Source organism: Physella acuta, unplaced genomic scaffold (assembly GCF_028476545.2).
Source record: "Physella acuta isolate Inbredline_101_S28 unplaced genomic scaffold, ASM2847654v3 ptg001863l, whole genome shotgun sequence".
NCBI classification, from domain to species: Eukaryota; Metazoa; Mollusca; class Gastropoda; family Physidae; genus Physella; species Physella acuta.
Window position 1 is genome coordinate 52,084 of NW_026733369.1, and position 15,861 is coordinate 67,944.

General features: G+C 33.8%; 1 long non-coding RNA gene and 1 other non-coding gene across 3 annotated transcripts; both read right to left on the reverse strand.

The window, feature by feature from the left end:
• Nucleotides 1–4,326: 4,326 nt before the first annotated feature.
• On the reverse strand, nt 4,327–9,186 carry LOC131930864 (uncharacterized). 2 transcript variants are annotated; one of them, XR_009384180.1, is made up of 7 exons: nt 7,793–8,532; nt 6,349–6,394; nt 5,379–5,426; nt 5,142–5,194; nt 4,903–4,953; nt 4,648–4,696; nt 4,327–4,420 (listed from the first exon to the last, which is right to left on the reverse strand). It is a non-coding gene; the product is annotated as an uncharacterized LOC131930864 (long non-coding RNA). The 2 variants fall into 2 exon arrangements; XR_009384181.1 differs by adding an exon at nt 8,541–9,186 and having other exon boundaries at nt 4,338–4,696; nt 7,793–7,832.
• Nucleotides 9,187–13,747: 4,561 nt separating this feature from the next.
• On the reverse strand, nt 13,748–13,845 carry LOC131930881 (small nucleolar RNA SNORD14). Its single transcript, XR_009384183.1, has one exon. It is a non-coding gene; the product is annotated as a small nucleolar RNA SNORD14 (small nucleolar RNA).
• Between the last annotated feature and the right edge of the window lie 2,016 nt (nt 13,846–15,861).

Here is a 15,861-nt window from a genome sequence, read left to right on the forward strand (position 1 = left end):
ACGCAAACATAGCGCAAACACAATTACAAATACAAACGAAAACAAAAACCTAACAAAAAACCCAACCACAACCACAAACACCAATACAAAGAAAAAACAAACGAAAAAGCAAAAGAAAACAAAAACCTAACAACAAACCCAACCACAAACACCAATACAAACACAAAGAAAAAACGAAAAAGCAAACGAAAACAAACCAAATCTAAACGCAAACTCAACCACAAACACAACACGAACACAACACAATCTGGGACGGCTAGTATTATATCAATGGTATATCTTCTTGTAGTTTGGTGCAGGTGTCTATAAAACATTAAAAGAGCTTTCTTGTGCGACAGACAAAAAAGGACAGACAAAATGAATGCGCATAAAAAAAGACAAATAATAACCTGCGGGAATTACCATTCCCGAATAAAGATGTATTTTGTTACTTCACCTGTCTTTGATTAAAAATAAGAAGAAGAAAACGGTACGTTCAGTGTATGTAATAAATAAAAGGCAGTATTAAAATATCAACGACATTGCACTTCATTCCCGCTAATTATGTAATTATTTTTTTTTCCTAACACCAAAACAAAGTAATAAGGGTAAATTCTTTTCCCCCGATTTCATGTTTTTTTTAGAGGGAAGTAGCTGTGTTTTCCTAATCAAGGGACTTTATGAGAGCTAAAGGATTAAATGCAAAAACAATTCAGATACAGTTAGAAATTTTATAAACGTTGATACACTTTTTTTTTAATTTTATTTAATTTTCATAATTGAAAATTATTATTTTAAGTACGTAAAATGAACTGTTTTTAACACATGAATACAAGTAGGTAGTCCAAACTGGCGAAAAAGTTCGTTTTAGGGTCAGTTTTTGCGGTTTTCAAAAAAAAAATTTCACTACTTCTAGTTGTCCTATAAGAATAAAAATTATATGTCAATAAAGTTTAAGTCTTTATCTGTGGTAATCTGGTATTTTTATATCTGTAACACATGTTTGAATGTGTTTTTTATTTGTTTGAAAAGTATCAGTTACGTCAACAAATTTTACCGTTTTGCGAGTACCGATCGACCCCACACTGTTTCATTTGGTTGCGGCTTCGCGACGAAGCATCGTAGAAGCATAATCTTAATCTCCTTTTAAAGAGCGAATTCTAGTCTATCGTTTGATGTATAAATTGAAAAAATAACTTGCTTATTTCATTTTTAAAAATCAGCTTTAAACTTTAAATGACAATATATACACGAAAACAAACTAATTCTGTTTCAATTTTAACACCGATGTAAAGCTCACTTTTATAACTACTTTGTGTTGTAAATTCAAGTATTTCTGATTTACGGTCGCGAAGCCGTGCCCTCAATAAACATATAACTCTCGAGTCAACTTTCAGCCCCGGGTGAGTAGCTCGCAGAACGGTTTTAAAGGTTGACGACCGATGATGCTAAACGGATTTTACCCTTGCTAGAGCCTTCAAACAAGTTGTAAGTATCATTTTTAAAGCTTCATTTCCATTTTAATAAATGAATTTTAAGTTTGAATGTCAGTTTGGTTTAATTAGTACACTTTATTAATGTAAATTTGAACGCTACTAGTCCACAGTTTTAGCGAGTGAACTACGCTTGTTCACAGGGTGTGTTTAGACGTGAAGCTATTTAATTCAGGACATTCTAGGGACTTGAAATATGGATGCACTTAACTAATTCTTTAAAATCTATCGAATGGGATCAATGATAGTATTGATAGGGTCGTATTACTACAGTTTATCTGGACTATCACGTCAAAATTATGAATCGACAAATTCAAAATGGCCACCAGACAATCCTGGTTACTATGTGGACGAACTCAATTATTTACAGGGAACGATGGTTAAATATTTATGAAATATTAATGAAACACAAAAGAAATTTATAATTATAATACCTATTAATTTTTATCGATTGAGTTAAAACAAAAGACACTAAATTTTAAGGACTAATGTGATTAATTTTTTATTTTCTGTTGAGCACTCTGATTCTGATTCCCCTGCTGAATAATGTGAAATGGTCTGCGCCAGTCTCCGTAATAAAATGTACCAGATCAATTTTTAGATGGTGGTGCAATTTATTAAATGATTCTACATGTTGTGACATTTGTTTTAAATGTTATATTAGTTGTAAGTGTAAGTACTGTAAGTAGCACTAGTAGTATTTAGGGCCTATCATTATTTATTTATTTTATATGCATATAGTAACAATGGAGGACAGTTAAGTTGTCCTATAGGATGTTGAGAACCACAGTATGGCATCTTCATCATTGGATATCTCAACCAGTGTGGAACAAGCAACGAATATTTCATCCAGTAGAATTACTATTAAAAATATACTATCAAGTATACATTACTTTTAACAAAAAGGTATTTTCAGGCTTTTTCATACGTTTCCAGTTATAGTCATAGGACAAATAGTAGGTCTACACAATAGGCTAATAGTAAATTTAATTATATTTTATTCATCACTAAATCAATTATTTATTCCATAGCTGGAGACATTTATGGTGGCCTATCAAGAACTTTCCTTACAAGGGAAGGGAAGAAGGCCAACCCCCCTCCCCCTACAGTTCCCAAAACTTATCGCTTACTCTTGATGCTCCACAAGATCAAGGTTGAGGGAAACAAGACGTACAAAGATGTGGAGTTGTCATTTTAAAAACTGTTCCACCAAAGCAGTTATCAACCCGATAGTTTTGAATGTAGCATCAACTGCTGCATCACTTGTAGACATCACGTCTTTATTAGATTACATTACATTACTCCATTAAATTTTGATTCTGTTGCTCCTGCACTAGATAACAGGCATTTTTTTAAAATATTTGAACTCATGTGATTTTTGAAAATAATGAATGAACACATTCTTCCTGTTAATATTACCAACACAATAGTTTTAGTTTTAGAGTTATTCTATGTCCAAAGAAAAAAAAATGATTTTTTTTTTTTTGTATGAAAGTAAAAGTGACCAAAACGCATTTTTGTCATTTTCAATTATTCTTTTACCTTAGAAAGACTCACTTTAGATGACTGAAAAAAATTGGGCATATATATTGCAAACTTTTCAGTAACTTTACCAATTTCTACACTTCTATGTTATTTAGTTTAGAAAATATGGGTTCTCAAAAATGGCACTTTTTGAAAATCAGTTGTTACCAAATTTTGCTTTTTTAAAAATCGCATAACTTTTTATTTATTTAGATATTTTCATAAAATTTGTGGCATAGAGCTTACAATTAAAGTTCTTTCATGCCATACTCCAGAAGTCTGTAATCCATAGTTAATTTCAGTTTGGACTACCTAATACTTAATACAAGCAGTATCGGTTTTTTTCTAATATATCCTCGATTACAAACAGATTATATATATATATATATATACATGTTAAATATATGTTAAATACAGACAAAATTTGAATTATAATTTAGTTTCGTCCTTTACGAATTGAGTGAAAAAAAAAGTGTATTTATTATAAAATATATTCGTTGAATTAAGTAATTCTGTTGTGATACAAGTGTGCCGAAATTGACACGTTATTTTTGTTTTTTGTGTAAACTTACCCATGTGATTTCCCTATATATGGACAAATATATAGGCAACAAATTGGTTACATAGTATGTTTTATCTTATTGCATGTACCTAAGAATATTTATTAGAAACTTAAAATTTCGTATAATTACATATTTTAATTTTAGATATTAAACATGGCTGTAAACTGTAATTGTGTTAAACTTGTCGGAACCCTTTATACTTAATGTACACAACACGACAGTTTTTAATTAGTAGGATAGTTTTAGTAATGTGGTTGTCGTTTATACTTGTTTTAAATTTTATTTAAACCCCAAAAGAAGGCGCCACGATCCTAGGAGAGCGGTAGCTAAAGCAATTAAGGGGATATAACTACGTTAATATTCCAAAAATTATTAATGACTATCTCCCTCAATGAATGCTTTGAAGAGTAGGATATTTGTCCTGGACGGATAGCAAACATTGAACTAGTGGGCCATACGTTGGGCACCGGTGGTTTTTATTCTGAACTTTCATTTTAGTTTTACTTTCATATTCACCCCCCCCCAATAGTATCACTTGTCTAGCTTATTACTTTAATTTTGTAAATTTAAATTCATCAGCAAGATCTTTCCATCAGTTAGGCAAAATTAGTTCAATTAAAACCTAGATATAATTTAGAATATGCAGTTTCATTTTTTTTTTGTAACTTGTCTAACGACTTTTCCAAACAGCCCAATTTAACTTTGTTGTGAAAAGCCGTTAAAACAAAATACAACTACAGCAAGGTAAAAAAAACTGCCAATTCTATATAGCTTTTAATTTATTGAAATCCACTTCATCATACAGATACAAAATACAAGTTGGTGGTCTACAATTACAGCTATCTTTGTCAGCGATGGATTCTGAAAAGAGACAAATATTAAAAATGTAAAAGCAACACATGAAAGAATGTGCTTGTCAGGTACTGGTATATGTTTCTCTCAGACAAATGCCTCAAGTGTCATCAAATGATCAAAGAAAACCCAAAAAACCAGCCAAAAACTGACATGGTTTAAAGGTACTTTGAAAACAGACTCGTCATCTGTATCATCAATGAGAAATAAGCTGAACTGTAAGGCAAATAACCAACCTGAATACACAGAATCATCTTTTACAGACTTGTCCATGTCCAATCAATGCTGAAAACAAATTTAAAAAATGATCAGATGTGATAAAATAACATTAACAATGCCAACATAAGCCTCTCAGACAAATGCCTCGAGTGTCATCACACAATCAAAGAAAACCCATAACATCAGCCAAAAACTGACCTAGTTTAGGGGAACTTTGAAAGCAGACTCGTCATCTGTATCATCACAGAGAAATGTATTTTAAAAACACTTACCTTGGGGATAGACTCTGTACTTTAGTGGCCACCAAACAGTCCATTGGCAGGCTAAAATTTAAATAAAAAGTAATGTACACATTGACAGTCCAGGAGTCAAAATTTTAAAAAAGCATTTCCTACAACAAATTTAAAAACTAAGGTTATTACTGATTCAGACGGGGGCATTATTGTCATCACATATGTACAGATAATGCATTCATCACATTCAGTATGAAGTAAATTAAAATGGCACCCACCTTCATCTAGGGGTTACGGGTAAGACATAGGCCTAGACTTGTGTTGTGACAAGCTGTAAAATAAGTTACATGTTATTAAGATGATATTCTTAACTAGTACAAATTTAAGATAGTACATGCTATTGAGTGTCATATCAGACTGGGGCGATAAAATTCAGTCATTTTAGATATGAGTTATCGGATCATCATGTATGACTTCATTATATTAGATGTGTTTATATTAATAAAAGGACTTACTAAGTAGGATCTTGTGCAGCTACTGTAAGGGAGAAACTGTTCAGCTAGCTGAAAAGATTGTCAGATGATATAAGAGGGTATAGAGCAATCTACTATAATTACAAAATGGTATTTGCAAAACAATAGCATTTGAACTACAATTCCAAAATACATACTAAGCTTGATTATAAAACAATTTTGGCATAAAACCTATGCTATCCACAAAACAGGCATATCAAGAGTAATATAGAACTTTAATAAACTACTGTTTCCAATATATAAACTATATTAACCCAAAGAGATTTTCAGAAATAATGGAACGGTTGTATGTAATCAGGATTATTCATCTGGTAGAATCATTCTTCATCATACAAATCTCTTGAGCTAAGTTAACTTTTAGAAGGAATGAAATAATTACCAGAAGGAATGTAACTTATTCCAAATGAGTATTAAAGATAAAATAATATCTAAAAATCTGAAATGGTTTTTGTCAGAACAAACAATCATCAGTAAGTCAGAGAGATTCCCATTGTTTGATCACATCATCATGTAAAACCAACAAAGATCAAAATACCCCTAACATTCTTCTATGTTCACATATATTAATATAAAAGGTATTAAATTTGAAAAAAATTAAATTGCAAGAATTATAAATTATAAAGCAGTTTAGGAATCAATTTTTTTATAGCTCCCTTTAAAATTGAAACAGACCAGATTTCTTTTTCAGAACAAGAAAAATAATGTAAATTTTTTTAAAAACGAGTCTTGACGCAAATTAAAAAATTTTACATCATGAAATCTGGGATGTTCAATGTACATCAATCTAAACTAGGTAATGACTTTTTAAACTATTTGGGCTAGTAATTGAGATTTCATTCAGAAACGATAAATCAATCATTATTTCAGTTGTCCCTATCTAATATTTCATCACAAGAAATCTCTCAAGCACAATCTTCTATAAATAAAGTAAACAAGATGATCATGTACATACCCATTTCCATTCACAGCCCAGGACCACAGCAAATGAGGTAAGCAACCTTTTAAAAAAAAATCCATGTTTTCAGATTCCATTCAATGTAAAATCAATATTACTTAAGGTCAAGAATCAATAATGTTCACTTGGAATTTTCTATGATGTGTCATAAATCACAATCATGTTGGTGTCAAGTGGGATGCTATTTGCTCTCTGTGCCACACAAGGTAAATATATCACCAAGGAGACACAGGTTAGCAGAGAACCCAATTAAATACAGGAAAAACAGCAGAGGAAACAATACAGAAAAAGTAACAGTCCTGATCTTGTACTAAGAAATAAAACTAACAATATGAGCACAAAATTCTGAGTGCATATACCACACTAGAACTATGTAAGCCTAATAGATCGGTTATGGTTTAAAAATAATTTTGCCAACTTTCAAATTTAGTATGTACTAGTAAGAAGCTTGTATACATTTAAAAACTATTTGGAGGGTCGACATAGCTCAGACATCCAAGGAAGGACAAATGCCATCTCTAGAACTCATCGTTCTTCTGGTGGAAACCGCGAATGTTGGAAAGTATTCATCATAGCCATAGTTGGACAATTACAACCAGCAGTTTAAATGTATAAAACTTGCTTTAGAAATGCGCTTAACTTCAAATACTTTAAAAAAATACAAAATGCATGTGGCTTTTTTAATGACTTGAAATGCACAGCTCAACACTAAAATTATCTTTAAACCATTCATTTTATTTTAATGGGCTTAATGTGCCTCAGAGCTTATTTCATCAAGTTAACATCAGGAAGAGAGAGTTCTGTTTTCATCACAGACACATTATACAAACAGGTACAGAAACTAAGATTTACTATTTACAGAATATTATCAAGCCAATTCAGACTGGGGCGATAAAGATCAATCATAAAAACTATGACAAATCGATTCATCATATATGGCTATTTTATAAAAGAAAAACCCAAAATACAGGAACAATATAAATTAAAAATTAAAAACATGTAAGAGTAATAAAATAAAGGAAATACATAACCCAGGTTTATTTGCAGTGCTACATGACATTTGCTACCTATAAACTGCTTATCTAGTAGTGAGAATGTCCTAGTTCTATAAAACTACAAATAAATTTATTTTACCTGGCCAAGAACCGAACAAAGTAACTACCATTAGGTTCTTTTGGTTAATACAAAAGATTTTCCAAGTCTATTAACTAAAGTTATATTTAAATATGTGCCAAATTTTAAAAAAAAACGTCCAGTAAGGATAGCAAGCATGAATGAAAGGATTAACCTTGTTTCTATAAATCAGACTTACTATTTCAATATTTTCATTTACACATGCCATATCAGATAGGGGCGAAATTATGTCTATCATGTCATCAGATAGCTTAATTCAATCATCAAGTATGGCACTTAAATACTAATGGGAAATTGTGATGCTTACCCAAACAGACTGGAGTTAACAGCATTTCTGACATTTTCACCTATAAATAGTAAGAAAAGTTATTTGCAAATTAAAAACAAGTATAAAATATATAACTCCGGTATTAAGTGTCTCAGATATGTTAATGACATCAACTGGAATCAGTGAGAGAGTTCAATATATCATCAGTGACACCCAAGTATATTAACGGTTGGTTGAAATTGGAATAACTCAAATAAAGATGTAAATCAATTTATGGGATGTTATGTAAAAAATAGAAAAAACCAAAACAAGAAAAACAATTTGAAAATGTATTTTTTTAAAAACCCGAAGAAAATCTCTCTTCGAAAATGGAAACTAGGTATTGTGATTAGGTTCAACAAAATCCTTAAATTTTAGGTGGCACCAGCAATAAATAATTTTAATTTTAGGATAGGTTGCTTCTTTGATCAAGCATTGATTACCTAATGCACATGTTTGGGCATTAATTATGAAAAGTACCAACAGTTAAATGTTAATCTTTACTTCAATACAATCTTAAAATTATACTAATAAGCTAGCTACCACTAAACGTGACAAGTTTTATAATTTTTATTGTATATTTTAATAAGATAAATGAGGCTGTCGGCTTGAAATATTCTATGCTGTGTCAAGAATCACAACATGTTGGTGTCAAGCTCATTGCTATATGCTTTCTTTGACACCAGAGATTTATAATCTCTCCAGTAACACAGAAAGCAAAACAAACCAAAAATATAAAATCTAGTACCTTCTTTAAGTCAGCAAGAGCAATTGAACTTAAAGCTAAAGCCCTGAAAATGAAAAATAAAGTTACAGCATCCAACTACAATGTAGTAAAACAGTCATTAACTAAAAGTGCTTTTTATGTTTATCGATTATTTTGTGAATCAGGTGCAAAGCTTAATAAATAATAGCAGACTCTATATAGCGCCTGCTCTCAAAGCTAGATCTACGTCTTAAGAGGGTTAAACACTATCATAGTATACATCATAATGCAGGTTACACTTAATTTGAATTAAAAACATTGGCCTTTTTGCTATCTATATTCTAGATCAAGAAATCTAGGGTAAAACTCCATTTTAGTGTATTTTATTCCCCGCTTCACGCTCATCTCCAGTTGAGCTTATTTTATTATAAACACCACCGAAACACAAAAATGTTAGGACTAGAGATAGATCTACTTTTTTTTAAAAATGTGATTTTTAATTAGAAAAGGTAAATAAAACCAAAGCATTAGAACAGTTCCAGTTAAATATCGTGTGATCGTCAGCAGGAGAAAAATCCTTACACTGTCGCGGCTTCAAATTGACTTTATCAGCATACTTCATAGCTCGGGCAATAGCTGTTTGAAATTGTTGGCCTCAGTTTTGGGGTCATTGTAAGGTCATAAATGTTTATAGTAGGCCGTTCGATTCACAGCTTCCAGGTTTGTTTTGAAGCCATCTCACGGCTCATGCGGTTACCAAAAATGGTGACCGGTTTCGCTTTCACTACTCTGTAGTCAGTATTCTAGTCTCACGTTTTGACAAAAGCATATCTAAATCTAAAACGAAAAATACAATACAAATAAAATAAATCATGTTTTCCTAACGTTTAGTTAGGAGTGTTTCAGTTATAATAAAATATGCTCAACTGGAAGTAAACGAGAAGCGGAGAATAAAATACGCTAAAATGGAGTATTACCGAAATCTAGTAGATCTACTTCTCACTGACATGTTGCAAATGAAAATCTGATCCAACGATTTTTTGGTCAAAACCAGTGTCAATACTAGCTCGATGGCTCTACTCAGGGTATCTAGATTCTAGATCTAGAGTGAAGTTCCACACGCTGTTAAAACACTGGTGCGGCCATCGCCTGTTTATGGCCTACGACGTCATACATCGAAACATTTAAAAACGTGTCTTCCAGAAGGAGAAAACAAAAGAATTTGACCTGGATATAATCTAGAGTGAAGTTCCACAACCGGTCACACATAGCGAACTCCCGACTTTCATCGGGCGCTATTTTGTAACCGTTTAACACAGAAACAAACCCAAAGTACTATATTATTCCTCTGCCTTTCTACTCTTAATATGTATCAATCATTTTATATTCCTACGCATTGAATTTGAGATATTCATGTTTTAGTGACGTGCTACTTGCGATATTTTCCCCCCTCTTTTTTTCCCTCCGGCCATCTGAACCGGCTTGCGTAACGATCGTGTTTTATACGTTTTAATCCTAGTTTAATAAATAAAATAAATATTTTACACTTTTAAACGTTTTGTTGATTGTATTATTAATTAATAGATTTCAAAACCAAATTTAAAAAAAGGTAAATTAAATTAATTAACCACATTAAAAGTTGACCCAGTGATGACTCAAGGGACGCAACTAATAATCATAACAAAAGGGACGTAACAACCACTGACAAGACATAACGTAACATTTGCTTAGATATGCTTGTATGTAGAGACACAAACTAGATTTAGAAGAAGTAGATGATCGAAATAATTTAAAACAGCAGAAAAAAATAGAAATTCTAGGCTTAGCTTGAAATGTAGAGCATCTAGAACTAGGCTAGTCTAGCTCAAGTCATTGGTTACGCAGCGCGGTGAAACCACCCAAATCGACACCCAAGCTGCGGCCACCCCTATTCACCTATCAGGTTGCTTTATTAGCCTTATCTATCGTATGTACAGTGTCCCGCACATATTGTAGAAGCTATTTATAGTTAACTTAGTTATAAAAAGCTTTGATTGGTTGGTTTATTCATCTCATCCGGGACCTAGTGTTTTTCATACGGGGAACTAGAATCGCCTACGACGTCATACCTCGAAACTTTAAAAACTCGACTTCCAGAAGGAGAAAAACAGAATTTGACCTGGATATATTTAGAAATGGACAGGTTTACAGCAGATATCGGTAGTTTTGTATAAAACATCAAAACAAATATTGTACGAAGCGATAAACAGGCGATGGCCGCACCGGTGTTTTAACCGCAAGTGGAACTTTACTCTCTAGATCTAGATCTATTTAGAAATGGACAGCAGATACCGGTAATCTATCGTTTTGGGTACGTAAAATCGCCCGCGGCTATTAATGTACGAAAACGTTACCTCATTGTCAAGGCTGTAATAGAAGTATATTGTGATATGTTTGTGTCAAATATTATAGATAAATGAATAATAAACCTAAATCAATGGCTAAATATATCAATAAAGGCCAGAAATTAACTTTAAACAGCAGTGTCTGCAAGTAAGATTTGCTATATAAACAGCAGCCATTTGTAAAATAGAGTGACTTCCGCCTGAATCTCGCGCTATAAGTCTATAAAAATAAAACTAACAAGATGGCTGCTATAGTAAATGAGCATGGTTGCATCTGTTGGAAACATCACTGGTGTTCATTTATTACTGAAAAGTTTTAATTCAATTGTTTAAAAACAGATACATAAATGAAACAAGGAAACTATATATTTTTCAAAACATAAATCCTCCTCAAAATGTGAAATAATTATTAAAATGTAAGGAGTCACCTGTTTTTCACATTACTAGAGCAAATTACACTGTCCGGACACACACCGCGAAAAAACGCAACTTAAAACTTCCATGCGGTCTCATTCAGTGACCGCTTAACATAGGAAGGAAAAAAAAGTATCACATCTATCCGCAATCATTCTACTTTAATAATGTGTGTGTCATTTTGTATTCATACGCATAGAACTTTAGCTATTCTTGTTATAGTGACTGGGGGGTCTTAACGTGTGTTCGGACACATGTAATACAATTTCAAATGTGTTCGGACACCTTTACCCGTCATCGGACAAAGCACTTTTTGTTTATTTAGAATAATTTAAAGTCAATTTAATGAATAAAAACATATATTATATGCATTTATATTGTGTTATTGATTGTGAGGTAATTTTAATAGTATAAAACCTTTTTCCCACACTCCCAAAGTTCATCCCATTCAGCCATTGCGGCTCGCGCAGTACGCTGCTAAGCCAGCCAGGTCACATGATTCCCCCTCCTCTTTCGCATTCCACTGCCTTCTTGACCTCATTTGACCCTTTCCCTTCAATAACCAGCCCCTTTTATGCTCTAAATTCTTATTTAATAATATTTTTGTGTTGCTGTCCGGTCCCATGTAAGGTCAAAAAAGTTAGCGAACACCCCTTTTTTTATTGTTCAAGCACAAAATAACCCATTAACCTTGACATTTACGATGTTCCATACATATATAGAAGCTATTTATAGTGTAACCTTTTAGCTAAGCGTTGATTGGTTCAAGTTTTGCCCCTAAGTCCAACCCTAGGTCACTTCATCCGGCTGGTGTAAAAATAGAAATGTGCGTACCATGCAACGTTAAAAATTTTCTAAAAATAATTCTTGAGAGAGGAAACGGAAGTACTTGACACGGAAGTGTTCATAAATGAACAGTTTACGTGCAGGCGCCGTGGTTTCGCATGAGACATGCTAATTAAAGTTTCTATGAGCCAAAAACCGACGAAGTGTTCGGTCCCACGTAGTGTTCGGACAATGTAATTTGCTCTAGTCGCGGGCGATTTTACGTACCCAAAACGATAGATTACCCAGATACCTGTAGTTTCTACAATTTTTAAACGAAGCAATAAACAGGCGATGACCGCTACGAGGCTTGACCGTGCAGAGGAAATCTATTCTAGATCTAGAAATCTAGATCTAGCTCTAGAAACGAGGTCTAGAATTCTAGATTAGGCCGTTCGATTCACAGCTTCCGGGTTTGTTGTTTTGAAGCCATCTCACGGCTCATGCGCTTACCAAAAATGGCGACCAGTTTCGCTTTCACTAATGGGTAGAGGGATAAAACTAATGATTACGAAGCCATCGTTAATTTTAGAAATCGGAACTATCCGTTTCTATTTAAGTCTATTAATTAAGAATTGTCGGATCTACTTTTGGCCTAATTTCTTTGTTTGTCTCGCTAGCGGCGCCTTAGTGAAAGTAGCTCTATATAATTCTCATCTTTCGAATCAAATAACTCTAAAATACCCCGTGTATAATAAACCAAACTATGTGTATATGAAACTTGAAAGTATCAATTTTACACACATTACAATTAACTGGTAATAACTTATGGTCGGAATGAGATGTGGTCCGTGCAAGTAATAATGCCATTTTATTATAATCTTTTTTGGTGAACACGAGGCGCGGGAAAATGTGTGCCGCGCAAGAATCCAATCATTTGGCTAGGTTTATGACTGTTTTTTTATGTCACACCTAAAAATAGAATGTTTACGCTTTCTTCATTGATGATCGTTTTTATTATTTTTTAAACTGAAAGTATGAATTATTAGTTAGATTTTAGGTTTTGTAGCTTGGTATACTTACCCTTTATCAATTTTAAAAGCATAGCATGCTGATTGTGAACAAATAGTCATAAGACACAGAAATAAAAAGTTACATGCGATGTGCCACACCCGGGTCACACCCCCTCAAGAAAACACGTGTTTATTAAGCTGTTTATCTCACTTTACAACAGTAATTAAAATTAATTGTCAAATTTTTATTACTTATTGGGTAATATTAAGCACATGTTTACTAATAGTTAAAAAGAAACATAAGTAAATTCTGTTTTAATGAAGGTCACGGGTCAATTTTTTTTTCCTTCTTTCAAGTTCAGTGGAGGGTGCCACAGGCTGACCTGACTTTGGAATTTTTTTCAGTAATAATGACTTTGCACAGAAAGTTAAAATATGCTAAATTAGCTTAGTTTACTAGTATTCTAGCTATTATTAATACATTTTTAATAAAAAAATCATTCTGTAATTCTCATCAAAAAGCCTATCTAGATCATAGACATAAAAATAGTCTGTTCTAAAATTAACTATGCCACACATCTATTATTCTAAAACAAGTCTACCACAGAATAGATCTAGATTTCTAGATCTAGATAGATCTAGATTCTAGTTCAAAATTAAAAAGACGAGTTTATGGTTCAGACATCCAAGGAAGGACAGAGGCCATCTTCAGAACTCGAGCTGTTCTTCTGGTGGAAACCGCGAATGTAGGAATAAAATTCATCATCACCATGCGCTCATATTTTATTAAATTATTAGATCTAAACTAGATTTAGATCTAGAATCTAGATCTACTTTGACAATTTTGTTGACTAGTCTAGGGCTGATAATTAAACTAACACATAGAAATCTAAGATTGCAAACACGTGGTTCACAAGACATTACGAGACACGACTAACCTGCTCGAATCCCGGTCGGTAAATGATGGTAGACGATGGTAGTCCCACGCGGCTCTCGATGTCGGCACAAAAAGCAGAAAGTAGAGATTTTATGCTAAAAAAAAATTATTAACATTTTAAACTGTATAATGATTGTGTTAAACAACACGCTTATGCTGTGTTAAAAAATATAATGTTTAATATTATGTCTCTTGTTTAGCATAGGTTACATATAGACATATAGCTAATAATGAGTAATACAAAATAATATAAGAAAACTGACTAACTGGCACAATAAATTACTGTAAAAATGCTCTTTTATTTATAGGCTAGGCCTAAGCCTTATTAATTAACAAAATATTTTGATTGAGTTAATATAATTAAGCAAAAAACAGATGGGACGTTAATTAATGAACTTTTGTAACTATGTGTGTTTGAAGAAAGGAGCAGTGTTTAATCCAGACCTTTTTCTCCCTGGGGGGGGGGGGACTTGAAATCTTCGGGGGGGGGGGGGGGGGGGGGGGGTAGACTTTCTTCGGTGGGGGGGGGGGGGCGGACACGGTTAAATGTATATAGTTTCTATATAAATTCCATTTCGTTCGGGGTGGGGGCAGTGTTTCTTCCAGACTTTTTTCTCCGGGGGGGGGGGGGGGCACTTGAAATTTTCGGTAGACTTTCTTCGGGGGGGCGGACACTGTTAAAAGTATATATTTTCTATATAAATTATATAAATTTCATTTCGTTCGGGGGGCGGTAAAAAATTTTCGGGGGGGCTTTGCCCCCCCCCCCCCCCCCGAAGAGACGCCTGGAAGAAACTCTGGGAGGGGGGGGGGGCGGTAGACTTTTTTTGGGGGGGGGGGGGGAGGGGGGCTGAGGAGATGCCTGGAAGAAACTCTGGAAAAGAGGGGCCAGAAAGTGTGATATCGTCACTTTTTATTTGCTTTTCAAAACGCAGTTGACTTACTAGATCTAGGTATAAACGAACTGAAATATCTCCGTTATTTCGCATTTGAAAAGACTTTTTATAAAACATATTTAATCGAACAATACATTGAATAATATACTTAACATTGGCCGTGTTAAGACAACAATTTAGAAAGAAACAACAATAAAATTGGGGACATGGAGAGTAGACTGAGATGTGACGTCATTTAGAGGGTGCCTGACATTTTGTGACAATATGTGACGAAAGGGATTGTATTTACCTAGGATCCATTCAACATGTGAACAGTGTTTCTTACAGGCCAAAAGAAAGTCTACCGACCCCCCCCCCCTCCCGAACGAAATGGAAATTTATATAGAAAATGTATACTTTTACCAGTGTCCACCCCACCCCCGGAGAATTTATCCCTCCCCCCCCCCCCCCCCCACCCCTACCCCCCATCCGGAGAAAAAAGTCTGGAAGAAACACTGCATGTGAACTCCTTTTTACACCGTAATCACAAGTAGTGGGATGCTGTCAGGTATATATTGGCTGTTTCCAAGAGGCTCAGGAAATTTTACCTTGAAACTATTATAAAGATGCACGTACTTTTGGAGCGGTTAACTTTCGAGATTTTGCTTTGTGTGTGTGGGTGTAAATGGTGGAATGTTTAACTTTCGAAGTTAGCGGAGATAATTCTATGTCCAGAGTTTCTTCCAGACATCTTTTAAAACACTGTTCGCGTAGTCTCTCTATTGACATATCTACGCTGTCCAGAAAATGCATATGATGTTAACCCGAAAGTCTAAAGTTCAAAGCCGGGTCAAGTCCTTAAAATATCATTGAGTCTGTTGGCGTAGCGACCCATTCCGGCGCCCTGGGCGAACTATCAAGTTTGCGCCCCCCTCATCTCATTTGTACAATTATTTACGTTGGCACTGGCAAAAA